Source organism: Psammomys obesus, unplaced genomic scaffold (genome assembly GCF_907164565.1).
Source record: "Psammomys obesus unplaced genomic scaffold, mPsaObe1.curated_primary_1811, whole genome shotgun sequence".
Taxonomy (NCBI): Eukaryota; Metazoa; Chordata; class Mammalia; order Rodentia; family Muridae; genus Psammomys; species Psammomys obesus.
The window spans coordinates 3,208,923-3,219,069 of NW_026585687.1; the positions used below are offsets into that span (position 1 = coordinate 3,208,923).

A 10,147-nucleotide genomic window follows, 5' to 3' on the forward strand; every position below is an offset into this window, starting at 1 on the left:
ACACTGTTCAAATGAGGACTCTATTGTGATAATATATGTGTGCTTTTTTATTACTCCTAATTTCTATCTTTTTATTTGAAATAGAATCTTGCCATGTATGTAAACCAAAAAATGGCCTTGAGCTAAAGATCCTTCTGCCTCATCCTCCCAAGGGCTAGAATTATAGGTATATAGGATCATGACCAGATTTACTTTTAACTTCATGCTGGATGAAAATATACGATCTCAGAGAATCAGCTAGTTTATATTTTATAGCATGGTGATATTTTGTGATTACAGTTGATATGAAATAGCTAAAGTATTGTATGTTATTATTATTTAACGTTCTTTGAGCATCAGTAGGTTTGTCAGTGTGCTGTGGTTGCAATTGAATTTCAGGTGATTTACCTTTTGGGGGTAGTTCTGTGTTTGAACTCTGAGCCCTGCACATGGTAGGCGAGAACTCTGTCACTGAGCTGTAGTCCTAGCAGCATATTTTACTTTTATTTATTTTGGGGGCACCTATGGCTTTCACTTTTTTGGTATTTTATTTATTTTTGGAGGTGGTAGGGGGACAGTATCTATTTGTGTAGCAAGGCTTGCCATGGGCTCAACATGTAGCTCAAGCTAGCCTCAAACTTGGAATTCATCTGTCTCAGACTCTTAAGAGCTAGGAATATAGATGCTTGACCATCTCTACTGCTTGCCAGTTGCTTGAGGTTTTTCCTAAGAGCATTTTTTCTTTGTTTTGTTTTGTTTCATTTGTTTGTTTGTTTGAAACGTGGTCTATATAGCTCAGCCTGACCATGAATTTGATATGTAGCCAAGGCTATCCTTGAACTCCTGTTCCTCCTACTTCCAATCTCCCAAGTACTAGGACTAAAAACATAAGCTACATTGCCTAGCTCAAAATATTTCTTTAATGAAGTGTTTCGGATATACGAAAGTAGAGAGACTAGTACAAGAGACCCCTATAGCTCAGATGGTCCTTGCCATTTATTTCATGACGTTATTACCAGGTAAATTTGGTGATATGCATGTGCTGCGGAGCTTGTCTAGGCCTTCCTGCCTGTTGTCTGTGGTAAGGCAGAGATCCCTGACTAGTGCATTGGAATTACTACTATAGCTCCATGCTAATGGTCATTTCTAAGCCTTTTGGATTTTTTTTCTTTAATTTTTTTCTTATTTTCTGATTTTTATTATTTTTTTATGAGTGTTTGTATTCATGTATATCATGTGTGTGTAGTGACTTTCAGGTCAAAAGAGGGTATTAGAGCCTCTTGAACTGGAGTTACAGATGGTTGTGAGCTGCCCCGTGAGTGCTGGGAATAGAACTAGTATCCTCTGGAAGAGCAGCCAGTACTGTTAACCACTGAGCCATCCCTCCAGCCTCTGGTTTTTGCTTTTTGTGTTCTGAGATAGGGTCTCTGTAGCCTAGGCTGGCCTGGAATTTGCAACAATTTTCCTGCCTCCGTTTCCCAACTGCTGGGATTAGAGGTGTGTGCCACAATGTCTGGCTCTAAGCTTAAATTTGTATAAATTAAACACACTTATTTATGTACATGTGACATATGAATGTGTTTTTCTCTGTACTTGTATGGAGGTGAGAGGTCTGTGCCAGTGTCCTCCTGAATGGCTTTCCATTGATTTTCTAAGGCAGGGTATCTTACTGGCCTGTAGCATACCAGTTGGCCACATTTTCTAGCCAGTGAGACCCAGAGATCCTCTTGTGTCTACCTCCTCAGCACTAGGATTATAGGAGCAGGATATTTACGTGAAAGCTGGAACCTGAGTTTGATAGGGGTAAAGGTTCAAACTAAGGTTGCTATGGAGGTGGTTCAGTTTCTTCTTTAGTTTGGACCTTATCCCTGTTTCTTGTAGCTCTTTGAGCGTCTCAGCACTGATATTAATGTATCTCATTTCATCGGCTTCCCATGTACCCATTCTCACCTGTTTTTCTTCAATTTATACACAGAGGTCAAGGAACTGAACAGAGCCCCTTTCTTGTCAGAGTGTTGAAGATTCCTGGGTGTGCTTGGGATGAAGCAAGATGGTTGTTATTATGAGACTGATTGGGCTACATAGCAAGACTCTGTGGCTCAAAAAGAAAGTTTAGAGATTCCTATTATACTAACAATAATATATAGAACCATTTTCTTAAATGTTATGCTACAAATTGTTTAGACTTGATCATGTTTACTTTCACTGCTAGAGCTTAATGAGTTAATTCCGACATGTAGTGTTCTTGCTGAATTTTGTTCTCATTTATACAAAATGCCTGGCATCTTAATGTGGTTATCACCATTTAAAAAATCACCTTATATTAAGCTGGGCATGGTGGCACACACCTGTAATCCCAGCACTTGGGGAGGCAGAGGCAGGTGGATCTCTGTGAGTTCGAGGCCAGCTGGGCTACAAAGCCTTAGACAGCCAGGGCTACACAGAGAAACCCTGCCCCGAAAAACAGATAAATAAATAAACAAAGACACCTTATGTTGACAGTAGTTGTATTTTCTGTAATTTTGCTTTTATGCTGGTGACAAGTAAATACCACTTTGGAATCTGATCAGCTTGCTTCAGTCCTAGAATGCTTTTCCTGTGAGCAGTTGCTATCCACATGTAAACACTGCATTCTTAGACATACTCCTAAGAGCAGATGCTGAGATAGGGTCTCACTCTGTCGCACGGGGTGTCTTTGAACCCACTTTGCAGCTTAAGCTGGCTTTATTCTTGTGCCAGTCCACTTGCCTCACCCTCCTGAATGCTAGTCTCACAAGTGTAAGCTTCTAGATATTAATATTTTACAGGGAGATTTGTCCAAGTACACACGAGATTTAGCACATAATCTAAAACTGAGGGTTCAGCAGATTCCTTTTTATGAGCAGCTCATTATCTTTTAAGTATACCTATATTACACTGGATCTAGAAGTTTGGTGTGTGTCTAGGTTAGATACTTACCCAGGCTCTGTTTTATCTAAATGTTCACTTTTAACTGCATAGTCATCAGAGATATCAAACGGTTTATTTTTCAGAGAAATACGGGATTTATATTTTATTGTCTGTATAATGTTCTTGTTCATGATTCTTCTCAGAGTCTTGAACAGATTGTTCTGTTTATTTTGTTTTTATTATAAAACATTGACTAAGTGGCCCATTATAATTCCTTTTAAATTTCCTTCATTCAAGAGTTACGTGAGAGTATTCATGTGCATATGGTTCTTCGTTTCCAAATATGAATCTGTAGGTACATTTCCCATCTCTTTCCTTCTCTTGGTGAGAGGATGTAGTATTTGCCTGGAGGGAAGCAGTGTTCTCCTGTGCTGACTCTCATCAGTGAAGGCCACATAGACAGCTACGGTTAAGTTTCATTTCTGTCACATGGTTTGTGTTGCCTCAAGTTTTCTTTGCAGAAGCATCCACGTGAACACCTAGGCATGCATTTTCCATCTTTACATGCTTCCAAAGTAGATTTTTGAAAAGGGCATTCACTTTCTACCTTGGATGGATTCCTTTACTTCTTACCAACCACCCAGTAAGGATTTGTATGGTTGGCTTTAATGTTCTTTGACAAGAGAGCCAGGTCGGAAAAGCTGAGAAGTGATGGGTAACTATCTCATTTATTATCATGCTACAGGTTTCCTAAATACATTTATCTTCTCAAATAGTCAAATTTGTAAAAAAAAATAATTTATATGATATATGTGAATTATAGCTTTTTAAAATTAGATGAATACTTTGTAGTTTGTCAGTAAGGGAAGATGATAAGCAAGGAAGCTCTGCATCCTTCAGGCTTAAAGCTTTAAAAGGAGTTCATCTCAATAAGTAATGCGTAGAACACTTGTACTTGTTTTATTCATAAATGAATCCAGTCATATCTCCACTTGAGTTAAGGTAGGGATGGTGCTAAAGGCCAGAATAGAAGCCAAGTATTACTAATTATACAGTTGTGTCTGTGCTAATTGTAGTAAAGCCATTTAATCATAGATGCTAGTTCATCTAATTTTCCTTCAAGTTAGTTACTTGCTATCTACTAACAACTTAGGTATTTTCCCAAAACCTTTAACCTCTTTCTAGTAAACCATATTGAGTATTTGTGTCTGTGAAAACATCTCTATATAACTGTAGGGCTATATTCCACTTAACAAAATGCTTGTGCATCTATTTTGTTTTATGTATGTCCGGCTGAGTATATGTATGTGCTCCATATGTGGGCAGTTACTGGAAGAGATTGAAAGAGGATATTGGATTGCCTGGAACTGGAATTACAGGCAGTTCTGAGCTGCCCCATATGAGTGCTAGGAACTGAATTTGGGTCCTCTAAAAGAGCAGCCAGTGTTCTTAACCTACCTCTTCATTCTCTATTTTTTTTTTAAGACAGGGTCTGAAGTATACCATGTCAGCCTCAAACTCAGTCTGTAAATGCAGATATCCTTGAATTCTTGGTCTTCCTCTCTCACTCTGAAGTACTAAAAATATAGGCCACGTATTAGGCAGTTTTTTTGTTTGTTTTTTTTTTTTTTTTTTTTTTTGTAGTGCTGGGGATTGAACGTAGGGCCTTGTGCATCTTAGAGAGCTCTACATCACCAGCTAGATTTTATTTTAATATTTTCAAGTGCATTCCCATTTCTCAAAGCAGGCTACTTGTGCCCCACTTAGAGGTAAAACTGCTCTTTCTACTTCTAATATGGTCTGTTTAAAAGTCAGACAAATACAATTGCATCTTGATTAAATAATAAAGGAAGAAGAATGAGGCTGTAATATGAAAGCACTTTGGGTTACCAGCAATGATTTATATGAATCCTAGTGACAGATACTGAAGACTGCACTTTCCAGGGCACACTGGTAATTTGATTGCTGAACCTGAAAAGAAACATATCAGCCTTTTCCAGATTTGCCTCTCTTCCTCTGTCAAAAGCTTTTATGAAACAGGATATATTGTGACCTTTTTCTTTCCTTTAAAAATATTTTACTATTAAACCTTTAGACTCAGATAGAGATTTATTCTGAAGTTAATGAAACTTTAGTTTCAGAGCCTCTCTGCATTAACTTCACTAAGCCTCTGGAGTCTCAAATTGCTCATATGAATATGTGATTTGTTTGCTTGCTTTGAGACTTGGCTTCATTATAACCTAAGCTGGCTTTGAACATGTGATCTTCTGTATGCTTGCTTCACTATGTCTTGTTTTGTTTTTGTGTTGGAACTTAGCCAAAAGGCTAAGAAATGTTATAGAATTTCATTGTGTAACCAAGGCAGGATTTGAGCATACCTCATCTCCTAAGGGTGGGGATTACGGACATGTTCTACTATACCCACAGTCATTTTTTTTTTTTTTTACAACTGGAAAAAGAATAATTTATAATAGTCTTTTAATGGACTACTGTTCTATCTAACATGTGTGTCTTTCTGTTTCTGGGTTGCCTCACTCAGAGTTATCTTTTCTAGTTCCATCCATTTGCCTGAAAATCTCATGATTTCTTTGTTTTTAATAGCTGAGTAGTATTCCATTGTGTAGAACTACCACAATTTCTGTATCCATTCCTACATTGAGGGATATCTGGGTTGTTTCCAGGTTCTGGCAATTAAAAATAAACCTGCTATGGATATAGTTGAACAAATGTCCTTATTGAATGGTAGGGCATCTTTTGGATATATGTCCAGGAGTGGTATAGCTGGATCTTGAGGTAGTGCTAGTCCCAATTTTCTGAGAAAGTGCCAGATTGATTTACAAAGTGGTTGTACAAGTTTGCACTCCCACCAGCAATGCAGGATGGTTCCCCTTTCTCCACATCCTCTCCAGCATGTGTTGTCACTTGAGTTTTTGATCTTAGCCATTCTGATTGGTATAAGATGGAATCTCAGAGTTGTTTTGATTTGCATTTCCCTGATGACTAAGGACATTGAGCATTTCTTTTAGTGTTTCTCTGCCATTCAACATTCCTCTACAGAGAATTCTCTGCTTAGCACTGTACCCAATTTTTTAATTGGGTTATTTGGTTTGATGGTGTTTTATTTCTTGAGTTTTTTTAATATGTTATGGATATTAGCCCTCTATTGTATGTAGAGTTGTGAAGATCTTTTCCCAGCCTGTATGCTGTGATTTTGTTCTGTTGACAGTGTCCTTTGCTTTATTGAAGCTTTTCAGTTTCAGTAGGTCCTATTTATTAATTGTAGATCTTAGAGCCTGAGCTATTGGTGTTCTGTTTAGGAAGCTATTGGTGTTCTGTGCCATTGAGTTTGAAGCTTTTCCCTCACTTTTTCTTCCAACAGATTTAGTGTTTCTGGTTTTATGTTGATGTCTTTGATCCACTTGGACTTTAATTTTGTGCAGGTTGATAGATATGGGTCTATTTGCATTTTTCTACATGTAAACATCCAGTTAGACCAGCACCATTTGTTGAAGATGCTATCTTTTCCACTATGTGATTTTTGGCTTCTTTGTCAAAAATCAAGTGTCCCTAGGTGTGTGGGTTTATTTCTGGGTCTTCACTTCAGTTCCATTGATCCTCTAGTCTGTTTCTATGCCAGTACCATGCAGTTTTTATTACTGTTGCTCTATAGTACAGCTTGAGATCAGGGCTGGAGATACCTTCAGAAGATCTTTTATTGTAGAGGATTGTTTTAGCTATTCTGGGTTTTTTGTTATTGCATATTAAGTTGAGAATTGTTCTTTCAAAGTCTGTAAAGAATTTTGTTGGTGATTTGATAGAAATTACATTGAATCTGTAGATTGCTTTTGGTAGGATGGCCATTTTTACTATGTTAATTGTATCAATGAGCATGGGAGATCTTTTATCTTCTGATATCTTCTTCAATTTCATTCTTCAGAGACTTGAATTTTTTTTATTCCAATCTTTGACTTGCTTAGAGTTATACCAAGATACTTTATGTTTTTTGCTGTTTCTGTAATTTTTTTCTCAGCCCATTTGCCTTTTGTATATAGGAAGGCTGCTGATTTTTTTTTTTTTTGCCTTAATTTTGTATCCAGCCACTTTGCTGAATGCATTTATCAGCTGTACAAGTTCCCTGGTGGAATTTTTGGGGTCACTCACGTATACTATCATATCATCTACAAATAGTGATACTTTGACTTCTTTCCAATTTGTATCCCCTTGATCTCCTTTAATTGTCTTATTGCTCTAGCAAGGACTTGAGAACTATGTTGAAGAGATATGGAGAGAGTGGGCAGCCTTACTTTTCCCCTGATTTCAGTGGAATTGATTTAAGTTTCTCTCCGTTTAGTTTGATATTGGCTATAGGCTTGTTGTATATTGCCTTTACTATGTTTAGGTATGTGCCTTGTATTCCTGATCTCTCCAAGACTTTAAACATGAACCAGTGTTGGATTTTATCAAATGTGTGAAGCCAATTTTAAAGACAGGTTTTGGGAGAACAGTATTTGGACTAAGCCAAGGAGCCCTTGGTAGTGTTTGGAATGAAGTAATAAAATTGTGCTGTTGAAATAAGTAAGGTTAATGTATTGTGGAAGCAGTGGAAGAGATTGAAGCTTTACCTCAAAGAGAATGGAACATCAGGAAGTCTCTAATTCTAAAATAAATGGAATGTGATTACCTCACCTTTTCAGCTTTAGCATTTAAATACATTTTGGGAATTTTGTCTGAAATTGTATTGTTATTGAGTGTAATAGTCTTATTTGTCCTGCCAGTGCTAACACAGTAGACTTTAAAGGGATTAACCTGAAGTTTAATTGAATCACTCCATCGGTCTGTTCAGAAGAAAAATAACATGGGCAGATAATGTGAAGATCTTTTTCTGTGATTGTCTGGCTTTTTTGAATTGGGAATGTAAAATCAAATTTTTTTAGAAATGAGAACTGAATGACTGCAAAGGTCAATGTCTTATTAACCTGCAACTTACCATGCTATTGTTAGAATACCTTTCCCCTTTATTTATGGAAGTGTCGTAGTTTACTCTCTTTATAATGGGGTACTATCCATTGACAGTGATGTCCCAGGGGTCTGGGGACATGGCTCAGCGGATAGTGTTTGGTACACAAGCAGAAGAGCAGAAGAACCAGAAGACCAGAGTCTGGATCCCTAACACCCCTGTAAATGCTGGGTGGTCGTAAAACAAAGTTGCCACTGATCCAAGAAGCAGCCATGTACCTGCAAATGTGTGCTCTCACAAATATGAACACAAAAATACATGTGCATACACAACATGTGCAAACAAAAAATTGATCTCCTAAGTGCTAGCAGTTACTAAAGTCCTCTTGTATATCAATAAACATTCCCTTGCCCCTCTTAAGATTACTTACAGTTTTCTTAAAAGAAAACACATGCCTTTCAAGATGATGCTCTCTTACCAGCATAATATTAGGATAAAACAACATTTTGATTATTATAAATATTAGTGAATAGGGACTGTAGAAATGGCTCAGCAGTTACGAGTACTTGCTATTCTTGTAGATGACCAGGATTCAGTTCCCAGAACCTTCACGGCAGCTCACAAACCTCTGTAACTCCAGTTTCAGGGAATCTGATGCCTGGACTCTGTGGAGCACAAACATACAATACAAGCCAAGAGACACATAAAATAAAAATAAATAAATTTTACAAATAAATATTAATGATTAATCATACATCCATGAAAGCATTGTCAGTTATTCAAAGAAGCTTAGGTTTCTGAACTCTTTTCCAAGGGTCAAAGAAAGGTCAAATCTAAGATTAAAACCTAGCAGTGGAGAAGTGGTGTGCTTCTCTTTTATACTGCTACATTTTAATTTTTTTGTATTTTAATTTTTATATGAATAATTATGCATTTGTTGTAATTTCAAAGCAATTGAAATCTATTAGAATTATATTTGACAAAGCACTCAATTTATGATTTTCTAACTTGGTGAAAAGCACTGTTAATATTTTTTACACATCTATGAAATCTAAATTACACATTTAAATTAATATTTGAGTTTTGAGACTGCTTTTGGATTTTTATCTTAGTTCTAAGAATTGCCCTTTTCAGGCTCAAAATGTTGTGCCCGATTCGTGAGACCCCAAAAGACCACCACCAGAAATCGAGTCCATTGCAAAACACATGAGGATCTTTTTATTACAAGCTACAGCTTGGGCTTACACACCCTCACTGCTGAAGTGGTGAGAGCTGAGAGCCTCGTGCTCAGGTTAGTTGGGTTTAAAGGGTTTACAGTTCCTCCCAGTATGCCCAAAGCAGGGGGATTCCTGCCTGGCAAGCATCTATTGGCCGAAACACAAAAGGGATGTTGCATTTTGAATTGATTGGCTATAGGAAAACCTCCAAACCATTAATTGTCCAGCTTCCCTTGTTTTGGCTGCGCTAGGGGAGAGAGACCGGTTTCCTAGCAACTGTATTTCTAGTGGGCAGGAAAGAGTTCAGTAAGACTAGTTCTTCCCCTCAGGGCTAGTTCTTCCCTGAAGGAGGCTAGACATATTTCCACTTGGCTGGACTTAGTTCAGGCTTGTGCTTTAAACTTTAAAATAATAGCCACTGATTTTTAATCTTTTGATCTCTCAATAACTGACTTAATATTTGTAAGCAGTGACCCAATAGGATAAATATTTGCTGTTTGTGAATGTGCACATGCATGAGAGAGAGAGAGAGAGAGAGAGAAAGGGACAGAGGGAGAGGGAGGGAGGGAGAGAAATGTATGTGTGGAGATTAGAGAACAGCTTATAGGTCCTGGGACTCAAACTCAGGTTGTTAGACTTGGTGGTAAGTGCCTTTATCCACTACTGGCACAGTTTTTTTCTTCATTAATTAATTCATTTGTTTATTTTTACATCCCAATCACAAACCCACTCCCTCCTCTCTTCCCAGTCCCACCATCCCCTACCCACTTCCCCTATACCCCCTTTCCCTTCCCACCACCCTGGTACCAATCCACCCTGGCACATCAAGTTGCATCAGGACTAAGGCTGGCACAGTTTTAAACTTTTACAGAACAGTAGAGCTCAAAAGGAATACTTTGTCTTGTCTTCTCAGGAAACTGAGGAGATGGGATGATTTTTCCAAGATTTTCACTTTTTATATTGTTGGAGAATAGAAGATAGACTATATATTTCTGTAGTTTACATAGAAAAGGTGTACTACATTTGGGTTTCTTTCCCCTCCCTTTCTTTCTTCCTTTCTTCCTTCCTTCCTTCCTTCCTTCCTTCCTTCCTTCCTTCCTTCCTT

The 10,147-nt window shown here is 37.7% G+C and overlaps 1 protein-coding gene across 3 annotated transcripts in view; it reads left to right on the plus strand.

Annotated features, from left to right (window-relative positions):
* Atp7a (ATPase copper transporting alpha) overlaps nt 1-10,147 on the plus strand; it is a 132,124-nt gene that overhangs the window by 67,421 nt on the left and 54,556 nt on the right. The gene's annotated exons all lie outside the window — the stretch shown is intronic.